We start from the raw sequence: 24,071 nt of genomic DNA, 5'->3' as shown, positions 1-24,071 counted from the left end.
TCCCTTGAGCCACCATTTTATTATTATTTCATTACGCCCTTCACTGCTGTAGTGCGCAATCACTTGCTCAGATGTGTCTTCCCTACTGGGCATCCCTTAAAAGCCAGGCAGCATGTCTTACATTATTCATAGGCCCAGCATCTTGTAGCATGCCTGACACAACACGTGGTTAATAACAATCTCAAGAATGAAAGAGAAATTGAACAAATGAGTCCTCCGCTTTCACTTGCCTCACCAAATCTGGATTCTAGCTCTAGAATTTTTATTCCCACTGCCTCTGTTCTAAATCAGGTTCCTGTTACTTCTTGATTACCTCTTGTCTCTCGTTTCACCTCCCCATCACAAAAGGTGATCTCATGACAAACAACTATGATTTTATCATTTCCCCCCAGGGGGGAAAAATCTGTTAATAGAAGAAAGGCCAAGTATCTTAAAAGGATATGTCTGACTCTTATTCCCACCTCTAAGGCTCCAAACCCTGTGTTCTGGACAGAGGCTGCTTCAAACCACTCCCTGAACATAGACCTCATACCACTCTGTTTCCAGGGACTGCTAATCTGCAGTCTGACTTCTAATCTGATAATATCTTCCAGAGTCTCTCCTTTCTTTTTCTCCCTACACTGTCCCTCTGCACCCCCAATATTATACTCCCATTACTCTTCACACCAATTTCCTAGGCTTCTTCCCTGTTACATACTTATCTTAAATAGAAAATACTAACCATAAGTTTTTATCTAAAGATTAATTATTATATATATATATACCCATGATTCTTCCACAAAGCATTACAGTTGAGTCAATTTGTTAGTTTTTCTGTCACCTCCCTTAATGTTTGCCACCTAATGGCACTTCTAGACTCCCAGCACCCTGTAACTAGAACCAGAGAATGTTTCTCTCTCTCTCTCTCTGTCACAGATACAATACACACACACACACACACACACACACACACACACACGTAGTTTGTTGCTGCTAATCTGCTCTAGGCTGGGCATTCCCATATCCAAACTTGTTAGGAACTTGGAGCCAGGAGCTGGGCTTAGTGAGGCTTGGAAAAAAAATCACAAGGTGTGTGGCTTCCATGAAGCAAATTGGACACAAATGGTTATGGTGCTCGCCAGTCTTTTTCATGTCTGGTATTTCACCATTCAAGGTGGCTTCCTTAAAAATGAACTCTAAATGAGAGTACCCGATGGAGTAAAAAGTACTAAGATTGGTCAGGACTCTAGCCGATCTCAAGAGTGACCCAGCACAGTTGAGTTACCAGAGCTGCGTTATAGCCTTGCCAACGTAAAAACTCAACTGGATTTGTTTACTCAAGAATGGTTGGTTCTCTCTCTACCCCTCCTGCTCATGTTCTCTCTAATCAATAAATAAAATCTTTAAAGAAAAAAAAAACAAGCAGAAGAATGGTTGGTTCCAGTGAACTAAATCACCTTATCCAAATGTGTAAGTAGGTCATTCATAAACCAAAATGTCATCTTAAAGTATCACGTGAAATGTAACTGCCAAACAGATCAGGTGTAAGGGAGCAAATTTTCACTTGTTTGGTGAGCCTCTCCCTCTGAATTTTATATATATGGACATATATCTTATCTGGAATACATACATATGCATACCCCTTTGATGGTGTTTACCAAGATGGCATCACAATGCATCTCCTCAGCTTACCTTTGTAACATTTTACACTTTACCAATTTATAGGTTTTACTTATAAATTTTTCCTATGAGGGGCGCCTGTGTGGCACAGTTGGTTTAAGCATTAGAATCTTAGGTTTGGCTCAGGTTGTGATCTCAGGGTCCTGAGACTGAGCTCTGAGTGGGGCTCCGTGCTTAGCAGGGAGTCTGCTTGAGACTCTCCCTCCCTCTCCCTTCCCCCCACTCGCATGCACTCTCTCTCTCAAATAAATCTTTAAAAAAAAATTTACTATGAGATTTACCATTTTCAGATAAAATATAGGGAGAGGAATTATGGGGAAATGAAAAAAATCAAATCATACTGTAGAATAGGGTTACTTCTGGAACATTTTTTGTAGAGTATCTATTCTTAAATATGGGATGTAGATTCTTGTTCAATTTCTCAAAGACTAACAGTTCTTGAACGTGTTCTTAAATTTTGCGATTGTTTTGTCCTGTTGGGGCTTCTAATTTAAGATAAATATTATGAGAAGCTTTTGAAAAGTGGTAATAATTACCATTAGATATTTCAATGGTTCTATCATTAATATTAAGAGACCTATAGACAGAGATAATTTTTTTTTATTTTTTTTATTTTTTTTTTATTTTTAAAGATTTTATTTATTTGACAGAGCACAAGGAGAGGGAGAGAGAGGGAGAAGCAGGTTCCCTGCTGAGCAAGGAGCCCGATGTGGGACTCGATCCCAGGACCCTGGGATCATGACCTGGGCCGAAGGCAGCCGCTTAACCGACTGAGCCACCCAGGCGTCCCTAGACAGAGATAATTTAAGAAACAAGAGATTTCACAATTCTTATTGGTTCCTATATCCTAGTCCTAAGTAACACCTCCACAAAAATCTAATGGTCTTGTTGAAAAAAAAACCTTAAAATTTAAAATAATTAATATATATACACACATACACATATATGCTACTATTTGACATAGTCATTTTCTACTCCAACATCTTCTACTGTTGCTTCTTTCTTCAAATTTATTTATTAAGAGAGTGGACTTAAAATTTTTTACTTTAAAATATCTATCTGTTGCTTAGTAGTCCAATATGAGAACTTACCCTGTTTCTAGAAGCCATCTGATTGAATCTGAATTAATCTATGAACTATTCCACATACACATACATAAATCTTAACACTTTCAGAAAAGAAAACCATAAATTAGGATAGATGTTCAGCATAAGCTAATACAAAATAATTAAGAAGAACAACAGTTTTTCTACAATTATGGAGCCTTATATTATTTCTCTCGATGTACTAAATATATTCAGAGTTCATCATAACACCTTAGAAATGCTTCTTCACTTTTAAGAATGCCTAAAGTGTTTTGACCAGTAGGAAACCTAGTTTAGGGAATATGAAAAATATCCTTAATTCCCATGTTTTTTTACTTAAATACAGAAATTTAAAAATTATACTTTCCTTTAAATTTAAATGAATTCACATAAACAATTAAGCAATTATAAGTTACCAATTACCTTATATTTACAACATTTCTTGTTATTAAGTACATCTTAACATATGGTATAAACAGCTCAGCACCATATGCTTATTAATCTTCTGAATGATGACTATGTCCTTCTAGCTATATTTCTGCAGTGGTTGTAGATACACAGTAATACATATGAAAAGCATTGTGTTGCGACGTATGTATTATGTATGTGGGGGAGTAAAATGTACAATATGTAAAATATTATTTCACCATAAAACAACTTATAGTCAGGCTTAGTAAAATTACATTAAGGATATGCATACTATTTTTAAAGTAGATGAAATGCTATTAACTACTCAAATGTAAACAGCAAATATTAGCTGTAGTGCGCTTAATAATTGAAAAGGGCAGTTAGATGAGTCAGTCTTTATACCATATAATTTACAAATGCCCCAGACTTCTAATACCAAATTTCGAAGTTAAAGGAGCAATTAACTTCTGCTCCTAAACTAAATCAGGTGTAACACATACATATGTATACCCCTTTGATGGTGTTTAATAATTGAAGTTATTAGTTCAATTTATGTAAATGTCCTTTAACTAATCCAGATAAGATATATGTGCATATATATAAAATTCAGAGGGAGAGGCTCACCAAACAAGTGAAAATTTGCTCCCTTACACCTGATTTAGTTAGGAGATTTAGTTCTATCAGAAGTATATTAACTTCTGATAGAAAAGGAGTTAATGTAAGTTAATTATTGATTTTAAAAATATTTTCCCTTAAGCACTATCATCTTCTATCATCGCCCACGCAATTGCCTTTATTTTTTTGGCAGGGGCTGGGGGGGGGGGAATAAATATGTTTATCATTTAAAAATATTGACTTAAAAATTTTAAAGCCATATATTATTCTAATTTACATCAGTGAATTATAAATCATTGGCAAACTGGTCAAATAAAAAAATGGCTACATTAGACTTAATATATTTGTCCTTTAACTTAAAACATAACATACAGAACATTAAAAGCAGTACTAACTGGGATGGGGATCACAGGTGATTACTTTCTTCTTATGCTTACCTATATTTTCAAAATTTTCTAAAATGGCCATGTACAACTTGTATAATAAAAATCAAGTTCATTTGTTTGTTTAAGAAGCAATACATACTCTCCAAATTAACAAAATAGTGTGTGAAATTGATAAATGAAGGGAAAGAAAGAAAAAGAGGACCTACATAGGGATGGGGCATGTGAGAACAGGTCCCTAGGTTCTTAGCAAGTTCGAAGGTTTCCTACAATTCAATGGTGGGAGCATGACATGGGTGGAGTGTAAAGATCTTCAGGATCTCTTTGGCATTATTATTTCTTTTCATATGCTAAATATAAATGTCTAGATTAAACCTTCTTAAAAATGGAAGATTTCGGTAACATATCCCAAGGAGGTGTTAAATGGGACTGGTTAGACCAAGAGGATTCCAGAGGAAGGGGATCAAATAAAACAGCAACTTCTGTTACAGGAAGCTTCCCATCTCTGTAAATGCACTCACTCAGGGACTACCACCCCCATGAAGCCAGGCATGTGAATCTGAACAGGACCTATCCTTCCATGCCTCCCAGGATAAATAACTGTGGAGGCCCAGAATTCGGCCAAACCCCTGTGGAAATTAGTGAAGGGAAAGTTCACTAAACAGAGTGGGGAGGCTAGAAGTAGGAGCCATACCACTCAACGATCAATTACAGGAAGAACCGTCAATTACAGACTACAACAGAAGAATCCTTAACAGGAAAGACTCACCAATTACAGGCCCCAACAGGAAAAGATGGACATTGCATCTCCTACAAGGAATCAGCTGACCCTGGCAACTCAACCAATGAGAAACCATCATCACCCTGAACTCTTGCTTTTCTCCAAGGGACTTTTGTTCAAAACAACCCCTCCCAATTTCCTCCTTCTTCTCCATAAAATAACATTCCTCTCCTTTGTGGGGCTTGCCTATTGTTTAGCCAAAGCTTGCATGTCCTAAATTAAAATTCACTGCTATTCCCAAATAAATTCATTTTTGCTGTTAAAGTGACTTTTATTTATAAGGTTAACACACATAAATAAGTACAGAAAGAGTTCATTCAGTTGTATCTAGTCTTTTTGCATGAAAAGGGCTTATTAGCCTGTAGAATTCTACCTGTGAAGAAGTCCCAAGGACCAAAGGGTCCTATTTTGACCCTCTCCATCCCAATGAAGAGCTTAATAATCTAACAGTGTTTGATCAACTCAAAACCAGTAAGCCCAGTTATTCCCTGCCCCTATAGTCCTCTATACTCGACCAACTAACTTTTCAGCCTCTTTACATCTCAGGTATAACTGCAACCCCCTACTATTACTATTCTTGGACCATTCATTTAGTGCCCATCCCAGAGATCCAATGACCCATAATTTGCTCCCTCCCCACAAATCCTCTTCAAATACAGGTTTCCCCCACTATCTGAGAGCAGAGCATTCCAATGAAATCTATTGCTAAGTTGAAATGACATAAAACAAAGAAGCAATCACCATTAATTTATATGGAAAAAATTTTGAGCATTCCCAGACCCCAAAAATAACCTCTCTTAAGCTTTTCTGGTACCTTAGGACACATCCTGCCAACAGATGCACAAAATAAACGGAGACAAAGCACAGATGCTCACAGACACAGTTCAAAGCTGTGGTGGCTTGATGGCAAGACGCTGAGCGCAGCTCTCCAGGAAGGGCTGTGGGGCCGCTCTGGCCACTCTGGCCAACCGGATGTGCGCTGCCTCTGTTCACTGCAAAACAAACACTGAAGGCTGTTTTTGCTTTTGGGTTTTTTTGGGTTTTTTGTAAAAGCAAAAATCCTCTTTGGATTTCTTTCAATTAGTGAAAACAGGTACTACTGTAGGTCCTTTAAAAAAGCAAAGTGGCAGAACACAAACTTTTGAAAAGCAGGGATACCTGTAATTTTGCCTGTGTAACTACTCTTAATAATAAAATATACACATATATAAAATTACTGAGAGCTTCAGTTAAGCATGAGAGCCAATTTTTCAAACGTAGAGGTGTTAAAATGGTGGCTGCCTATTTTACTGAGTTAAATAATTCTACCAACATACAGAAAACAAGGAAATTTATGGCTTTTGAGAAATTTATTCATCTTTTCAAAATATTATCTCAGGATATTGCTTCTGAATGGATTTAGAATTTCACGGCCATAGATATTATACTGTAGCCTTTAATGTAATTTTTAATTACATTAATTACATTCATCTTTAATATATTAAATTGCACCCCATGAATACTTACTGAATGTTCAGGATGTGCTAGGCTGGGAACTAGGCAAATAAAATTGAGTACCTAATACACAATTCTATTAATTGAACACATTTACGTCTCCATTTTCAACCTGTATATTTAACAACAGTTTTTAAGAGAACAAATTTGATCAAAATTGGAAATAATAACAAAAGAAAAATTCATTTTAATTTGTGGCTCTTGGCAGATAAAATGTTTTCAATGTACATTCTCTTCATTTTAATTCATTTCACTGGAATTTGAAAAGCAGATAGAGGCACGGTAAATGCCCATAAAAGGAAATCCTTGGCTTAGAGAATGATCTGAAAGCAGGTCAGAAATCCATTACACAAAAATAAATATTTTCAACTAAATATGACTTATATAATTATTTGTACTTATAAATTGTGAGGGCGACTTTTAATCTACATGAGTACTGAAGTATCCAATTCACAGAGTTTACAGATTCATTAGTTAGCTAGATGAACTTTACTTCTAAAAACAAATTCTAACAGAAAATATGGTAAAATGGAAAGGACCCGCTGGAGGGACATTAAACTTAGAGGTGGGGCCAGCCCTCAGATCAATGCTATGTCATAAATTTTATTTTCTTAATCTTTTCTCTCATCTATGTCCTTCCCTTTCTCTATTTCAATATTACATTCTCTACCCTTACCTGACTTTTCTTTTTTAAACAAAACCTACGGTAATAAATCTCAATAAACTGGTTTGTATACGATTTATGAAAATTTATATACTACCTTGTTTAAGGACATTTGTTATATACAGAAGACAAAATGAAATATTAAAGGAACAAATATTTAATTAATTTAAGATACTGCCAAAGAAAGATATCTGAGTGGAGCTGACTTAACAAGGAGATATTCCCATACTCCCATTATCATAAGACATGGATAGATGCCTCTTTGTAAAGTTTAACCTGCTGGCATGAGAATCTCTAACAGAGGGATTCAGACCTTCCTCCCCTAACTAAATATGCATTTTCCCCTCAAAAATGATCAGGCTTCCTGTCAGCCTTCCTGTTTTTTCCATTATCAATAGTAAAACTCTCTATCATTAGATAGATTATTGCTGGAGGGAAATGATGTGAATAGGTCTGCATGTTGGGGAGAGGACTATGGCAGCAGGTTTGGTACAGGTTAGGAGGTATGGCAATAATGCAAGAAGGCAAAACAGGAAGTTCCTGCAATGGTCAAGATGAATGGTAGTGAGAACTTGAACTAATGTAATGAGTAGGAATAATCAAATGAGGGGTGGATTTGAGCAACACTGTAGGATGTTCAAATAATAAAGAGAGAAACAAGAGGGCAAGGGGTCAGCATATCAAAACCAGCACAGATATATCAAAGAAAAAAGAGCTATAAGTGAACTTTCCTCATATTTCCCATCAAAATACAACTACTTTCCCTATAATTCAAGATTAGTTTCTCAATCATAAATATAAGAATTTCCTGATATTTCCTAAAGCCCAAATTTAATAACCCATTTACTATCGTACTGTGATTTATCCTCTGTGGAGAAATAAAATGCCTTGCAAGATTTACAAAAAATGCCCATCGTCTGCAGGAGTTGTAGTCTCAGGCTCTAACCTTCTGCTTTGAAGAACAAAGGCACTGGGCTAGACAATCAGCAAAGCTTCTTCCAGCTCAAACATTCCAGCATAGCACTGGGCAGGGAGTCGGAGGAGCTTAGAGGAAGGAAGTCTCGCTACTGTTCAAAAGTAAAACACAAAACAGCTATGGTCAACACCTATGGCCCACCCTGTCTGAAACATCGATGCCCAGTAAGCTAAGGAAAAACACAGTGTAGCCAGAAAAAAAATGAGACGCAGGCAACTGAGAACAAGTGAAAAGAACAAGACCATGGGAGAGGACAAAATATTAGGATGTTTGTTGTTAGACAACGGCCATAGGACTGATACCATGGAGAGACAAAGGGTGTAAATTAAACAGGGATTAACTCATGAGAGCAATTTTAAAATATAAAAGGAATGACTGAGGAGATAATTATAATCGCTGATATGTACTAAGTGCTCACTATATGTCAGGCATGGTATTAACTGAGATGGGGAATGAACAGATTTAATCCTCATGAATTTGATACATCGTTAGCAGCAGCAACCTCATTTTTCAGATGAGGAAGCTGAAAGTAAGAAACATTAAGTAACTTGCCCAAGATGCCAAAGCTAGTAACTGAGTGAACATGATTCAAATCAGGCAGTCTGATTCCAGAGCCATAATTTTGTAAGTACATACACTTACAAAATAAATATGTAGAGGTTGCACAAGCCAAAATATGCACAAACTCATATATGTTCATATAAATAAATGGATGATAGACCCGCAGGGAAATTATTTACCCTCTGTTGTTAGTTAGCATTGTAGAGGCTCACTTCCAGAAGAAAATAGATATTGCTATTTGTATAAAAGGGCCAAAATACTAGAGAGACCTCATATTTTTAGTCTCAAGGGAATTTCTAGCAATTTTGCATTTTCATTTTTATTTTTACTGTGATAAAATGGGGCCTTCAAAATCAACATCCCTCTTTAATTCACAAAATCCAAATAACTTTTTGCTTCTGCATTCAATATCAAAATCAATTTGAATGAACATAAAACTGTATAGCATCTCAATTTTTGAGCTGTCCATCAATCTCTAAAAGCTTCTTGGAAAACATTCACTTGTATTTGCCACGGGACATAAAGTTTTTACAAAGTTCTGAATGTAACCTTCATATATAAAAGGGTATATAAGAAATGTTTTAACCTTGCTTACAGCTTTCTTCCTGGGCCTTTAAGGTATAAAAGGAAACTTTATGCTTCTTCACTGCAACAATGCTGTCACCCAAGGCCATCTACTATTACCTCATAAATCAATGTCTCAAGATCTGGAATCCCACCTGTTTTTTCTTGTCAGTGGCTCTGAGTTATAGAAGTAGTTTTGGATATAAATGCCTCTATCTCTACTAGCATCCTCAATGCAACATGAACTTTTTGTTTTTTCCCAAAGATTTTATTTATTTGAGAGAGACAGAGAGCACGCACACAAGTGGGCAGAGGGGCAGAGGGAGAGGGAGAAACAGACTCCCTGCTGAGCAGGGAGCCAGGCTCAGGTCATGATCCCAGGGTCTTGGGATCAGGCCCTGAGTCGAAGGCAGACGTTTAACTGATTGAGCAACCCAGGCACCCCAACGATCCTAACTTATGATTCCTAATAAGAGAGGTTCACTTATATTACAGACAATATAATTATGTTCTATGTAAAGGTTTATTAGGAACACTTATTAACAAAGCATTCATTAGGAAAGAAAATCAGTAAGTGATAGACAGTAGAATGAAAACAAACAACAAAGTTACCGAGCAAAAACAGAACAGCATTCATGCTTACCAACACCTAGAGGTCAGCAGCAAACTATTTTAATGGAAAGGAAGACCTTCAAAAGAATACTGGAAAAAAGTGAATATTGAACAACTCTCCCTCAAATTAAATTTTTATACTTTGGTTCTCAAACTCAAGAAACCTCTATCTGAAAATTTAAATTTCTGTGTCTTGGTTAACAATGGCAGCAGCAAATATCACCTACAGAGTATTATAGTAACCCCAACAAGCTTGGTTGTCGTTTCCATGGAAACAGTCCAAATTAAGAAAACCTAACAGTAAAACATAATGTATTTTAAAAAACAAAACACTTTGTTTTTCCCTTCAGTTAACTAACATGGCATATAACAGGTACATAAATTAAGCACTAGAAAGTTCAGGATTCATTCAACAAACATTTGCTAGTTATATGCTGCGTGCCAGGCACTGTGCTAGGGGAGAGGGTTACTGTGGAGAGATAAACAGACAGTCCTTGCCCTCACAGATCTTAATCTAGTACAAAGGTCTCAATTAGCCAGCGACACAAATATACATAAAACAATAAAAATACATGATATATCTTCAGAAGAGCCTAACAAGGAAGTTCAAAGTAAAGCTTCCCTGAGAATGAGACATTTTAGCTGATATTTGAGGAAGGTCAACTGAAAAGTCCTCAGAGAGCATGAGGAAAAGCTGGGAAGACTGCAGGGGTGCGAGCAGTTCACAAGGCGCTAGGGACAATGTTAAGGATTTATATGTTTGTTCTATAAACAAAGAGGAAATATTGAAGGGTTCTAAGGACAATGACGAGATGAGATCTGTAATTTCAAAAACTTATTCTGCATATATCGTGAAACAAGAATTAAGGGGAAGTTTGAAAGAATGGAGGGAGTCCAGTTAAAAAACCATGAGAGTAGTCTGAGAGAAAAAAGAGAACTTGAATTAAGACGCTAGCGATATAGAGAGAGGATGATTATCAGGAGGCAGATAAGGACTGAAGAGACTCCCACATTATATTATACCTACCAGATAAGGAGCCACAAAAGGAAAACTATCTGGGAGGAGGTGGCATCCTTCATAGAATGATAAAACAAAACACATGCCTGGTTGTTTCAAAGACACCATAACAGACTCAAAATCAAACCCAAGATCATTTCCACCAAAATTTGGTCCTCCACTGGAGAATGGGCTCACTAGCACTCACCATATAGGCACATAAGCCAGAAACTCAGAAGTAACCTTTGATACTACCCTCTCCCTTACCTCCCACACCTAACCCTGTATAAAGTCCTACCAATTATACTCTGCATAATTCTGCTCTGACTTCACTCTCCAACTTTTACTTCTTCCACAGTCCTCATTGATTTCACTTCTCTATTCCACAGACTCTCTATTTGTTCCTTTAAAGCGTCATGCCCTGTTTTGACTCAAGGCCTTTGTAAATGTTCCATCCGCCTGTAATATGTAATACTGTAATACTCCTTCTCACTATCATCTCCTAGATAACTCCTTGTTTTTTAAAATGTGATGTCTAAAAAAAAAAAAATGTTCCATATGGCACTCAAGACTAGGACAGATCCCCTATTACCTGGTCTTAAACACCCTTGTGTTTCCCTCTTAGTACTTATCACAGCAATTATTTATCTGTATGATTATTTAATATGTCTCCCCCACCAGAATGGAAGCTCTGTGAGTGCTGGGCTCGTGCTCTGTTCAGCAATACAGCCTTAGTACCAAACACACCACCTAGCACACAGGAGAAGATATTTTTTAAATCTATCATTAATTAAAAATTACTGATAAATTACCCAGGATATATAAAGGAGAGAAAGAATTTAGGCTAGGTTTACATATCTATATGAGAATGGAAAGTGTATTTAACAGGAGTAAGATAGTCTTTTCCCTCAAAGAACTTCCAATCTAACCAGCAGACAACCATTATACAAGCAAAATACACATACATAGAGACATAGAGGCCTAAATGGAAGATCATACACTAAGTAAAGAAGCCCCTAAGCAACACTACTTATAGATACAAACTAAATGAGCGTCTCTGTAGGATTCTTCCAGTTGCACGTGATAGAAAATCTGACTGAAACTGGCATAAATAAAAAAACAAAAACAAACAAACAAAAAAACAAGTCAGGTGACTGGACTTAGGACTCTCTCTCACTCGCTTCCTCTGGACACACAGGCTGTATGAACCTGAAGTTGGGAAACTTTTTACCACTCCTTTCCTCTTCCCCATCAGTTAAAGAAAAAACAAAAAGGCATTATATAAACAACATGCAATAAACTCCCAGAGAAACCACACAACTTATAATAATCTATCTAAAGACATTGCCACTCAGTCCCACTTTTTTCTTTTCTTTCTTTTTGTGAGGTGGGGAGGGGCAAAGGGAGAAAGAGAATCCAGAGGAGGCTCCATGACGCAGATCTCAATCCTACAACCCTGAGATCATGACCAACCCAAAACCAAGAGTTGGAATCTTAACCAACTGAACCACCCAGGCGCCCCCGACTCTTTAAAAAAAAAAAAAAAAAAGGAAAACTCCGACAAGCCCAAAGAAAAACAATTGTATTAATGAGCTAAAATTACTTCTCTGTACTCTGACTCCTCAAATAAGGCTATGATTTAGTATAATTAAAAATATAGAATAAATATCACCGAAGCAAAGAGAAATAAAGTTTATATAACAAATCATGCATGAAAAAACAGGCCATAAATAGTTCCACTATCAATTAATATTTTTCCAACAATTTACTATGAAAGTTTTCTAAGTTTAACATTTTTTACAGTGAATGCCTATATCTTGCAAGTCTACCATTAACATTTTATACATTTGCTTTATCTCATATCTACCCATCCTTCCCTCCATCTTATTTTCAGGTACTTCAAAGTATAATGCAGAAGTCAGTACACTTCTCTCTAAAATATTACAGCATAGATTATCATTAACTGAAGTTTGATATTTGTTGATATTTTTGAGGTAAAATTAATATTTGTGCATTGTTTGAAGTATATATTCACTGAGTTTCTGACAACTGCATACATCTACATAACACAAACCTCTATTAAGATATGGGACATAATCATCACCCCAGAAAGTTCCTTCATATCCCTTCCCAACCACTGCCCTGATTTTTTTACAATAGATTAGTTTTGCTTTTTCTAGAATATCATATAAATGGAAACACAGAGTATGTACTCTATTGTGTAAGACTTCTTTTACACAGCACCCAAGTTGTGGTATATATTTAGCAGTCTGTTTCTTCTCATCTCTCAGCAGTATCCCACTTTATCATGCTGCTTATTGGTGGACAACTGGGCTGTTTCCAGCTTTCGGTGATTATAAATAAAAGCTTCTATGAATATTCTTGTACAAATCTATGAGCATATGTTTGGGTAAATACCTGAGAGTGGAAGGCTTGGGACCCAAGACAGGTATATGCTTGGTTTTATTTAAACACACAGTGGGGTGCCTGGGTGGCTCAGTTGGTTGAGCGTCCAACTCTTGATTTTGGCTCAGGGCATGATCTCCTGGTAATGGGATGGACCCCGGTGTCAGGCTCTGTGCTCAGCATGGAGTCTGCTTCAGATTCTCTCTCCTTCTCTCCCACTCACTCTCTCAAATAAATAAATTAAATATTAAGAAAAAATAAAATAAACACACACACACACAAACTGCCAGATCTTTCCCAAAGTCATACCATTTTAGGCTCCCACCAAGAATATACGAGTGGTTGCTCCATATCCTTGCCAACATTTGATACTGTCAGCCATTTTAGTGTTAGCCATTGTGTCGTATGTGATTAGTTAACACTTTACTTTTGAGTTGCAATGATTTGAGACTATTATAGCACAAGAATAACTGAGAGGTACATAAAATATAGGACAATATTAAGAAAAATTACAATATTATAAATTTTATATAGAACTTTTATATAAACGTTTTTCTACTTTCTAGAGGTCACATGATTGAAAGTATACTTTCTTCTATAAATTTTAATTTTAATGTATTTTTTATTCTAATTCTAGTAGTTAACATACAGTGTTATATTAGCTTTAGGTGTACAACATAATGATTCAATTCTATACATTACTCAATGCTCATTGTGATACTGTACTCTTAATTCCCTTCACCTATTTCACCCATTTCTCTACCTTTAGTAACCATGAGTTTGTTCTCTATATTTAAGAGTTAATTTTTTACTTTCTCTTTTTTTTGTTTTGTTTCTTAAATTCCGCATGAATGAAATTATATATTTGTCTTCCTCTGATTGACATATTTCACTTAGCATTATACCCTCTAGATCCATCCATGTTGTTGCAAATTACAAGATTTTGTTCTTTTTCATGGATGAGTAATATTCCATCACACACACACACACACACACACACACACAAAATCTTCTTTATCCATTTACCTATTGATGGACGCTTGGGCTGCTTCCATTAATTTGGCCATTGTAAATAATGCTGCAATAAACATGGGGGTCTATAGATCTTTTCAAATTAGTGTTTTTGAATTCTTTGGGTAAATACTCACTAGAAAATACACTTCCATTTAGTTGTCTTAGGAAACAATTATGCTGTCATATATTAGCACTTTTACTTAGGAAACTGGAGTCAAAATACTAACTTTTCTTTCTGTTCATCTCCTACTACTTAATAACTTCAACAATTCATGGCTCACCTAACAAGCCATAATTCAGGATTAATAATATGAATTGAAACACGTTTGTTAAACAGAATATTGCCCAAGTCTTCCTTTAAAACATAACTCCTGTTTTCTATTACTAAAAGAATGTCTTCACCTTTCCCAACATAATTCCATTTTGGAATTGTAATGTCTTTCAATTAAGTTCTAGGGGGACAAGAATAGCATCTGATGCCAACCCTTTAAAATAAAAACAAATACACACCTTGGTACAATTGCATATTCTGAATTACCTTGTAAAAAGAGCATGACTATCCCAGAAGCAAGAGCAAATCATTACTTGGATATATTTTGACCATTTCCCACAGGATATGCCTATGTAAGTGGCGCCATTATAGAACTCAGCATGTGATTATCCCAGTTAGTAAAATGCCATCCATCTGCCGATGACAAAGAAATACTAACAACAGCGGCTTGTGGAATCCACCAGCCATGCTTGAACAGGTGACCAGCTTCAGAAATGGCCAGATCTCTCTTTTTATGCACTTGTTCCTGCACGTATATACCACGCAGCAGCCAGAGCCTACACAGCTTTTTTTTTTATTTTCCTTCTACACAAATGCCAGCAATGGGGCACAAAGTTTTAAGAAATGCTTCCTGACTAGCCTAATGTCACTACACCATACAGTGGCAAATAAGCTTTTGTTCAGTGAAAGAAAATGACAACTCAAATATCCTTCCACCAGAAACTAGATGTCCAATTGCAATTTTAATACACACATATCTTATTAGTACCACTCTGCAAAGCACAGATTTGTTTCTCTTACGTTTCCTGAAATGTTTTCCTTACTAAAAAAATACATAATATAAAAAGAAAAAGCAGAGAGTTAACCACTTTTGGCATGCTATGCTACCGGACAGGCAAGGAGAGCAAGCCCGGCCAGGGGAGCCGTACACGGGGCAAAGTCAACTGCACACACAGTGCAAATGCTCTTCAGCTAATGACTACTCTATACGGCCACCCAAAACTGAATGCATTCTACAAAATGAATTGTTTTCTCAACTTTGGTCTCTCTTGGTGCTTTTTATTTCAACAGTCATCATCCGTATGACTACCAAAGGTATGCATATAATAGTGCTGAAAATGAAGGATAAATATCTCCCTAACTTTATTTATTTATTTTTTTTAAAGATTTTATTTATTTATTTGAGAGAGAGAGAATGAGAGACTGAGAGCATGAGAGGGAGGAGGGTCAGAGGGAGAAGCAGACTCCCTGCCGAGCAGGGAGCCCGATGCGGGACTCGATCCCAAGACTCCAGGATCATGACCTGAGCCGAAGGCAGTCGCTTAACCAACTGAGCCACCCAGGCACCCCTCTCCCTAACTTTAAATGAAACCTTTACTATATAGGCTGAGGCACTTTCAAGGAAACAGTGGGTAAAGAATAAGAAACAAGTGAGTAAGGACGAATTAGGGGACGTCTTTGGAGACTGTGAAAAATTATCATCAATCTCACCATAAGTTTCACTGCAGATTAGGAAAACTATCCAACAATTATAAATGGGGACAAGAACAAACAGGTATATACCTGGTAGAAGGAATTACACATCATATTTTTCTTACTCTTGCTTGTCTATTTTCCAGATTTTCTATGAATATCTATTATCTAGTGTTCTACCATTTAAGTATTTTAATAATATTAAAGTAAAAAAAACTCTATTATTCCACAAATAAAACTTTTTAAAAAAAGAAAGCCTAACACTCCAAGGGTCACTATGAAGAACATTAAGTTATGAAAATGTGACTCTTTTTTGTAGTAACCTATTTCTTATGCTTGCACCTAAACTGCCATTTTTTAAATCAAATTTTAATGCGGAGGTTGGGGGGGGGGGACAATTCCTTGTCCAAAAACACCATACAGAATAAATACACAAACCATGCAGGTAAACATCTCACTAAGTATCGTTATGAAAAAGATTTGATAAAACAAAATAAAATCAGAGTCCTTTTACTGATAGCTCATTACAAAAGTCAAGGTAAATACACTTTTTAGGTGCCAATCTCGGAAAAGAAGCAATTACTATCTCCCAAAAAAACAAAAGTCCAGGACCAGATGGTATCACTGGTACATTCTTCTGAACATTCGAAGAAAAATTAATACCAATCTCAACTCTTCCAAAAAACAGAAGAGGATGGAACACTTCCAAACTCATTTTATGAGGCCAGTATTACCCTGATAGCAAAACCAGACAAGGACACCACAAGAAAAGAAAATTAGAGGACAATATCCCCAATAAACATAGATGCAAAAATCCTCAGCAAAACATCAGCAAACCAAATTAAACAACACATTAAAAAAATTATACATCATGTTCAAATGGGATTTATTCCAGGTATGTTAGGATGGCTCAACTCTACAAATCAATCAATGTGATAGATCATTTAAATAAAATGAAGGGTAAAAATCACCTGATCATCTCAACAGATTCAGAAAACGCACGTGACAAAATTCAGTATCCATTTATGATAAAAACCTTCAACAAAGGGAATATAGAAAGAATGCACCTCACATAATAAAGGCCATACATGACAAGTCCACAGCTAACATCACACTCAACAATGAAAAGCTGTAAGCTTTTTCCTCTAAAATCAGAAACAAAACAAAGATGCCCATTCTTGCCACTTTTATCCAACACAGTATTGAAATCCTGGCAAAAGCAGTTAGGCAAGGAAAAAAAAAAAAAAAGCCCCCAAATTGAAGTGAAGAAGTAGAAACTGTCACTAAATGCAGATGACATGATATTTTTTTATATAAAACCTTAAAGACTTCACCAGGAAACTGTTAGAATAAGCAAAATCAATAAAGTGACAGGATATAAAATCAATGACAAAAACCTGTTTTGTTTCTATATACTAATAATGAACTATCAAGGAGACATTAAGAAAACAATCCCATTTATAATTGTATCAGAAAAAATAAAATACCTAGGAATAAATTAAACTAAGGAGATGAAAGCCCAGATACAACTAAAACTGTAAGAAACTGATGAAACAAACACACAAATAAATGAAAAAATATTCAATGCTTATAGATTAGAAGAATATTGTTAAAATGGCCATACCACCGAAAGTGACATACAGATTCAATGTAATCCCTATTGAAATTCCAATGCCATTTTTTCATAGAAATAGAACAAACAATCCTAAAATTTGTAACCACAAAAAATCCTGAATAGCCACAGCAATCTTGAGAAAGGAAAAAGCTGGAGGAATCGCACTTCCTGATTTTAAACTATATTACAAGGCTACAGTAATCAAAACAGTATGGTACTAGCTTAAAAACAGACATGAGATGAATGGAACAAAATAGGGGGCCCAGAAATAAACCCACGCATATATGGCCAATTACTTTACGACAAATGAGCCAAGTATATACAACAGGGAAAGGACAGTCTCTTCAGTAAGTGCTGTCGGCTAATAAGACAGCCAAATGCGAAAGAATGCAGATGAACCACTGTCTTACAGCATACACAAAAATTAACTCAAAATGAATTAAAGACTGGAACATTAGATCTGAAATTCTACAACTCTTAGAAGAAAACATAGGTGGTAAGCTCCCTGACATTTGTCTTGGTGATGATTTTTTGGATCTGACACCAAAAGTAATGGTAACAAAAGCAAAAATAAACAAGTGGGACTATATCAAACTAAAAAGCTTCTGCACAGCAAAGGAAACCACCAACAGAATGAAAACATAACCTATGGAATGGGAAAAAATCTTTGTAAATCATGTATCTGATAAGCAGTTAATAACTAAAATTATATAAAGAACTCCTAACAACTCAATAGCAAAAAAACCAAACAATCCAATTTAAAAATGGGCAGAATATCTGAATAGAAATTTTTCCAAAGATGACATATAGATGGCCATAGACACATGAAAAGATGCTCAACATCACTAATCATCAGGGAAATGCAAATAAAAAACACAATGAGATATTACTTTACACCTGTTGGAATGGCTAATATCAAAAAGATAAAAAATAGCAAGTACTGGCAAGAATGTGGAGAAAAGGGAACCCTTGTGCACGGTTGGTGGCAATGTATACTGGTGCAGCCACCGTGGAACAATATGGAGGTTCCTCAAAAAATTAAAAATAGAAATACCATATGATACAGCAATTCTACCTCTGGGTATTTTTTTTTTTTTTTTTTTAGATTTTATTTATTTATTTGACAGTGAGAGAGGGAACACAAGCAGAGGGAGTGGGAGAGGGAGAAGCAGGCTTCCCACTGAGCAGGGAGCCCGATGCGGGGCTCGATCCCAGGACTCTGGGATCATGACCTGAGCCGAAGGCAGACGCTTAACGACTGAGCCACCCAGGGGTCCCTACTTCTGGGTATTTATCTGGAGAAAACAAAAACACTAATTTGAAACTATATACGCACCCCATGTTCACTGCAGTATTATTTATGATAGCCAAGGTATGGAAATAATCTAAGTATCCACTTAAAGATGAAGGGATAGGGCGCCTGGGTGGCTCAGTTGGTTAAGCGACTGCCTTCGGCTCAGGTCATGATCCTGGAGTCCCGGGATCGAGTCCCGCATCGGGCTCCCTGCTCGGCAGGGAGTCTGCTTCTCCCTCTGACCCTCCCCCCTCTCATGTGCTCTCTCCGTCTCATTCTCTCTCTCTCAAATAAATAAATAAAATCTTTAAAAAAAAAAGATGAAGGGATAAAGAAAATGTGTGGGCACGTGCACGCGCGCGCGCGCACACACACACACACACACACACACACACACACAGGAATACTATTCAGCCATAAAAAAAGAATGAAATCTTGCCATTTGCAACAACATGGATGGACCCTGAGAGTATTATGCTAAGTGAAATAAATCAAAAACAAATACTTTATGATCTCACTTATAAGTCAGAAATCAACTTTTCTCTTTCAGGTTTTAGAATTAAAACCACAATTTCTGTAAAATCATTCAACTGCATTATAGCAAAACAATCCCACTTAGTTTCTTTTTTTTAACATTTTTTTTTTTAAAGATTTTATTTATTTATTCATGAGAGACAGAGACAGAGGGAGAGGGAGAAGCAGGCTCCCCGCGGAGCAGGGAGCCCAATGCGGGACTCGATCCCAGGACCCTGGGATCATGACCTGAGCCGAAGGCAGACGGTTAACCGACTGAGCCACCCAGGCGTCCCCCACTTAGTTTCTTTTGAAAAATCATCTCATTATGAGTCCTAGAATAGTCCTATGACCTTTTTACACTTGAAACCTACCTCTTCTTTGGTCAACTATATGGTTGAAACAAAAATGATCTATGAAATACTCTTCACCAAAAAGGAAAAAACAATTAGGGCTCTATCAGAACTTTATCTTTTCAGAGAAACAACTTAGTAAAGAGTAATGGCTTTTAGATCAAATAAGTATGATTTCCAATCATAGGTAACCCCTTAACCTTGTCTAAATCATATATTAGCTCTGAAACTTTCTGAACTCCAGTTCCTTCAATGCAAAGTGGTGACCTCATGGGATTACTGTCACAATTAACAGCTGAATGAAAATTTAAAGCTCCTAGCAGAGTGACAGCTAGAGTAGTCACTCAGATGGTAGTTATTATAATGATTAATATTGGCAGTTCTACTATTCTGCCCATTATGTTTCACAGCCAAAGGGAAGGCAGTTCAACAGTGAAAAAATTAAAGCCTCTAGGGTGATACACTTAAACTACTGAAAACAATTTACTTTTTTTTTTTTTTTTAAGATTTTATTTATTTCTTTGACAGAGAGAGATACAGCAAGAGAGGGAACACAAGCAGGGGGAGTGGGAGAGGGAGAAGCAGGCTTCCCGCTGAGCAGGGAGCCCGATGCGGGGCTTGATCCCAGGACCTTGGGATCATGACCTGAGCTGAAGGCAGACACTTAATGACTGAGCCACCCAGGTGCCCCAAAACAATTTACTTTTTTGTCCCTCCAGATCAATATCATATTCTAATTGGACTCAAGGAAAAGACCACCTTTCCCCTTCCCCTTTTTAGAATAAAATGGATGCACTCAACACTTCTCAAAATGAAAGCTATCCTAAGAGTGCCCACTACAAACATTAATACAGTAAAGGTACAACCTGCAGAATTGATCAACACTGTAAAATGCACCAAGACATTTCTGATTAGCAAGAAGATTTGTTAAACAATTATTAATTCAAAAAAAAAAAAACAATTATTAATTCAGCGTAATTTGTACTACAATATTCCCTAATAACCAAGCTTTTTAGCAAAATTTAAAATGAACTAAATAGATAGTCTTCCATGGTTGTACTGTATTTGCTAGATCAAAGGAACCTAGTAAAAAAGTTATCATCAAGATGACTAAATTTTTATTGTTTAGCTACCCCTTTAAAAAAGCATAAACAACAGGGTCATGATTTATAATTTTAAAAAAAGGTCAGATAATCCTTTTTTCTATAATTGTAACCAGCTGAGAAAACCCCTGCATGGTAATACGTGTTCTTCAAGAGATAAACACTTTTTTAAGGTAATACAATTCAGGTGAGATCAGCAAACAAATCAAAAACTGAATTTCAAAAAGAAGAATAAATTAAAACAAATTTTGAGCTAATTTAAATCAAGATACAGAATAGTATGTATGTATTTATTATTATTTTTAATCCGAGGGGCTTGAACTCAGGACCCTGAGATTGAGACCTGAGCTGAAATCAAGAGTCAGACACTTAACTAAGTCACCCAGGCACCCCCAAAACAGTATGTGTTTAAAAACATCTGTCCATTATAGATCCACACATGAACTTTTATGCACAAAATATGTCTAGAGGAATATACTACTACTAACTACTACTACTAACAGTAGTCCACCCTGAAGGAACTGAGTGGCTGGGACACAGGAGTGGGAGTGAGGCTTGTTTTTCATAAAATATCTATTTGTGCAGATTGACTTTTTCTTAAAGTTCATTTATTTATTTTTAAGTGATCTTTACACCCAGTGTAGAGCTCAAACTCATGACCCGAGATCAAGAGTCGCATGCTCTTCCAACTGAGCCAGCCAGGTGCCCCTGTGCAGATTGACTTATATGCGTATGGAAGTATACCATGGCAGGAGCATGTACTAAAGGAAATAAAGTAGAACATAGCCAAGCTTGGCTATGATTATACATGACTAAAATTAAAAAGCAAAGTAAGCCAACAAGACATGGTCATCGAAAAGCACAATACTATGGAGCACTAAAAATGAAGTGTTGTGCCCAAGTGGTGTGCTTTTTCTTCATTGTCTCATCTCTGTGTTTCACAAATAAGTAAAACACAAGCCTAAATATTAAGAATTGTATTTATCTGCAAAGTGAGTGCATACCATAAAAATGGGAGAAATGCAGTTACCACATAATAAAAATAGTAAGAATTTTGTTGCAAGACACGTACACAGTTTATACCTATTCTATTCAAACTCATTGAAATGTCCCGTGTTGTAACACACTTCCAAGAATCAAGTTAACATACAACTGTAATAACACCCACAAAGATAGGCACATTTGTGTTTTCTTGTATTCACTTCCACTACTGCTGCTTAAGGGAAATCTGCCGTTGCATTCTTTGTTTCTAAAAATGTACCACAATGTCAACTGATGAGTCATGAGTCACACTCCAAATTCTTATGTACCAAAGAAAGCAGGGCACAGAAGTCTTACACATCAATTGTAGAGATGTTTAATCAGCTAAGTTACAAATCAAGAGTTCTTTATAAGATGACAGAGATCATAGTTTTTTGAAGAAATATGAGAAACTTGACAATAAAACTGCGAATTCCGTAAGGATTGATAAAATCATTTGCCCTTGTTCCCTCCTAATAATTGGTAGGGTTTGTTTTTGTTAACTCAGAACATACGAATAGTAAGTACTGCTGAGATACTGACAGGTACAAACTCAACAAACTCTCAGCTTCATGAAAAGACAAATTATCTGAGAAATGACTTGCCAGATGCCTTGCTTCTCCTCTAAATTCCTTCCTACTTTTGCTGTTTAGCAATTTCACTGAGTAAGAAACCTCCAGGGAAGGATAAGGCAAAGGGCAGGAACCAGAGATGCCACTATTTGTTTCTCTTTGGCAGTATTAATTAAAAGTTCTCCTGGTGAAGAAGACAGACTAATGGCTGAAAGGAAATGTGAGGACCAGCTGTAGACTTTAGTCACCAGTATAACAGACTATTAAGATCTGACCGCATCATCTTATTTTCTTCCTGGCATGTCATTATCCTTTTCATTAATCTGCTCACCTGTTTATTGTTTCTCTCTCCTCCCCGCCCCCACAACATGTAAACTCCTTAAGAACAGGGATCCCACTTGTCTTGTTCACTGCTATATTGTTGCCATCTAGAACACCCTGGCACAGAACAGGCATTCAATAAATAGCCAGCGTTGGGGTCGGGGGGATACATAATCATTACTTAACTATCTCAGGCCCTGCACAATCACAAATACACTGAAATTATTTTTCACTGGAGACTACTCTTTACCTATAATGTATAATAATAATTCCACTACTGCCTTGCCACAAGATTCTATGCCTAAGTTTTACTATTTAAATATCATATTTGGATCTTGCTCTTGCCATGTGCTGTTGTTGGAGGACCTTCCCTGCTTCAGATTTACCCACAGCATGAATCAAGAAAAGTTAGCCAAACTTCAGGCTCAGGTCCGGATAGGGGACAAGGGTACAGCTCGCAGAAAGAAGAAGGTGGTACATAGAACAGCTACAGCTGATGACAAAAAACTTCAGAGTTCTCTAAAAAACTGGCTGTGAATAATATAGCTGTATTGAAGAGGTGAACATGATTAAAGATGATGGGACAGTTATTCATTTCAACAACATTTCAACAAAGTCCAAGCTTCCCTTTCTGCTAACACCTTTGCACTTACTGGTTATGCAGAAGCCAAACCAATCACAGAAATGCTTCCTGGAATATTAAGTCAGCTTGGCGCTGACAGCTTAACAAGTTTTAGGAAGTTAGCTGTACAGTTCCCTCGGTAAGTGTTGCATAGCAAAGCACCAAAACCAGAAGACACTGATGAAGAGGATGATGATGTTCCAGATCTCGTAGAAAATTTTGATGGGGCATCAAAGAATGAAGCTAACTAAAATTTTTTCTGGAGTTTGGAAGCTGGCATGGACTAGATTTAACAAATCAGCTATGTGGTTCCAAACTTTTACAGACATGGAGAACATCAACTGTTACTAGTTCAGTAATATAAATATTTTGTATATTAATAATGCTGTTTGTTCAGCATTTTTCGGTCATTTGATTCTGCATTTTGCACTTCCTCCCAGGATCTATTCTTTTGGTCAAAATATGACCTATCGGTGCAGTTTGAGGGTGTTTTGGTATTTGATTCTCAGTTTTCTGTTTTGTTTTTTTGTTGGGGTATTTTTGGTGTGTGTATGTTTATGTATGTGTGTGGGTATGTGTGTATACAGTGGAGAGCAAATTGGAAAACAGTTCTATTATCCTCTTTCTTCCCCCAGTAGAAAATAAAACAAATCTTTACATTTGGAAAAAATAAAATAAATATCATATCTGTATCA

The 24,071-nt window shown here is 36.5% G+C and overlaps 1 protein-coding gene and 1 pseudogene across 1 annotated transcript in view; one reads left to right on the top strand and one right to left on the bottom strand.

Annotated features, from left to right (window-relative positions):
• LNX2 (ligand of numb-protein X 2) overlaps positions 1-13,311 on the bottom strand; it is a 59,017-nt gene extending 45,706 nt beyond the window's left edge. Inside the window, exon 1 of the mRNA XM_021678250.1 lies at positions 13,218-13,311. The gene's annotated coding sequence lies outside the window, so the exon portion shown is untranslated. The remainder of the gene's footprint in view (positions 1-13,217) is intronic.
• A 9,805-nt stretch (positions 13,312-23,116) lies between these two features.
• LOC110570268 lies at positions 23,117-23,704 on the top strand (annotated as a pseudogene).
• Positions 23,705-24,071: the final 367 nt, after the last annotated feature.

This window comes from Neomonachus schauinslandi, chromosome 3, assembly GCF_002201575.2.
Source record: "Neomonachus schauinslandi chromosome 3, ASM220157v2, whole genome shotgun sequence".
Taxonomy (NCBI): Eukaryota; Metazoa; Chordata; class Mammalia; order Carnivora; family Phocidae; genus Neomonachus; species Neomonachus schauinslandi.
Note: the sequence above shows the minus strand (reverse complement) of the source record. Positions and strands in the feature narration are given on the sequence as shown.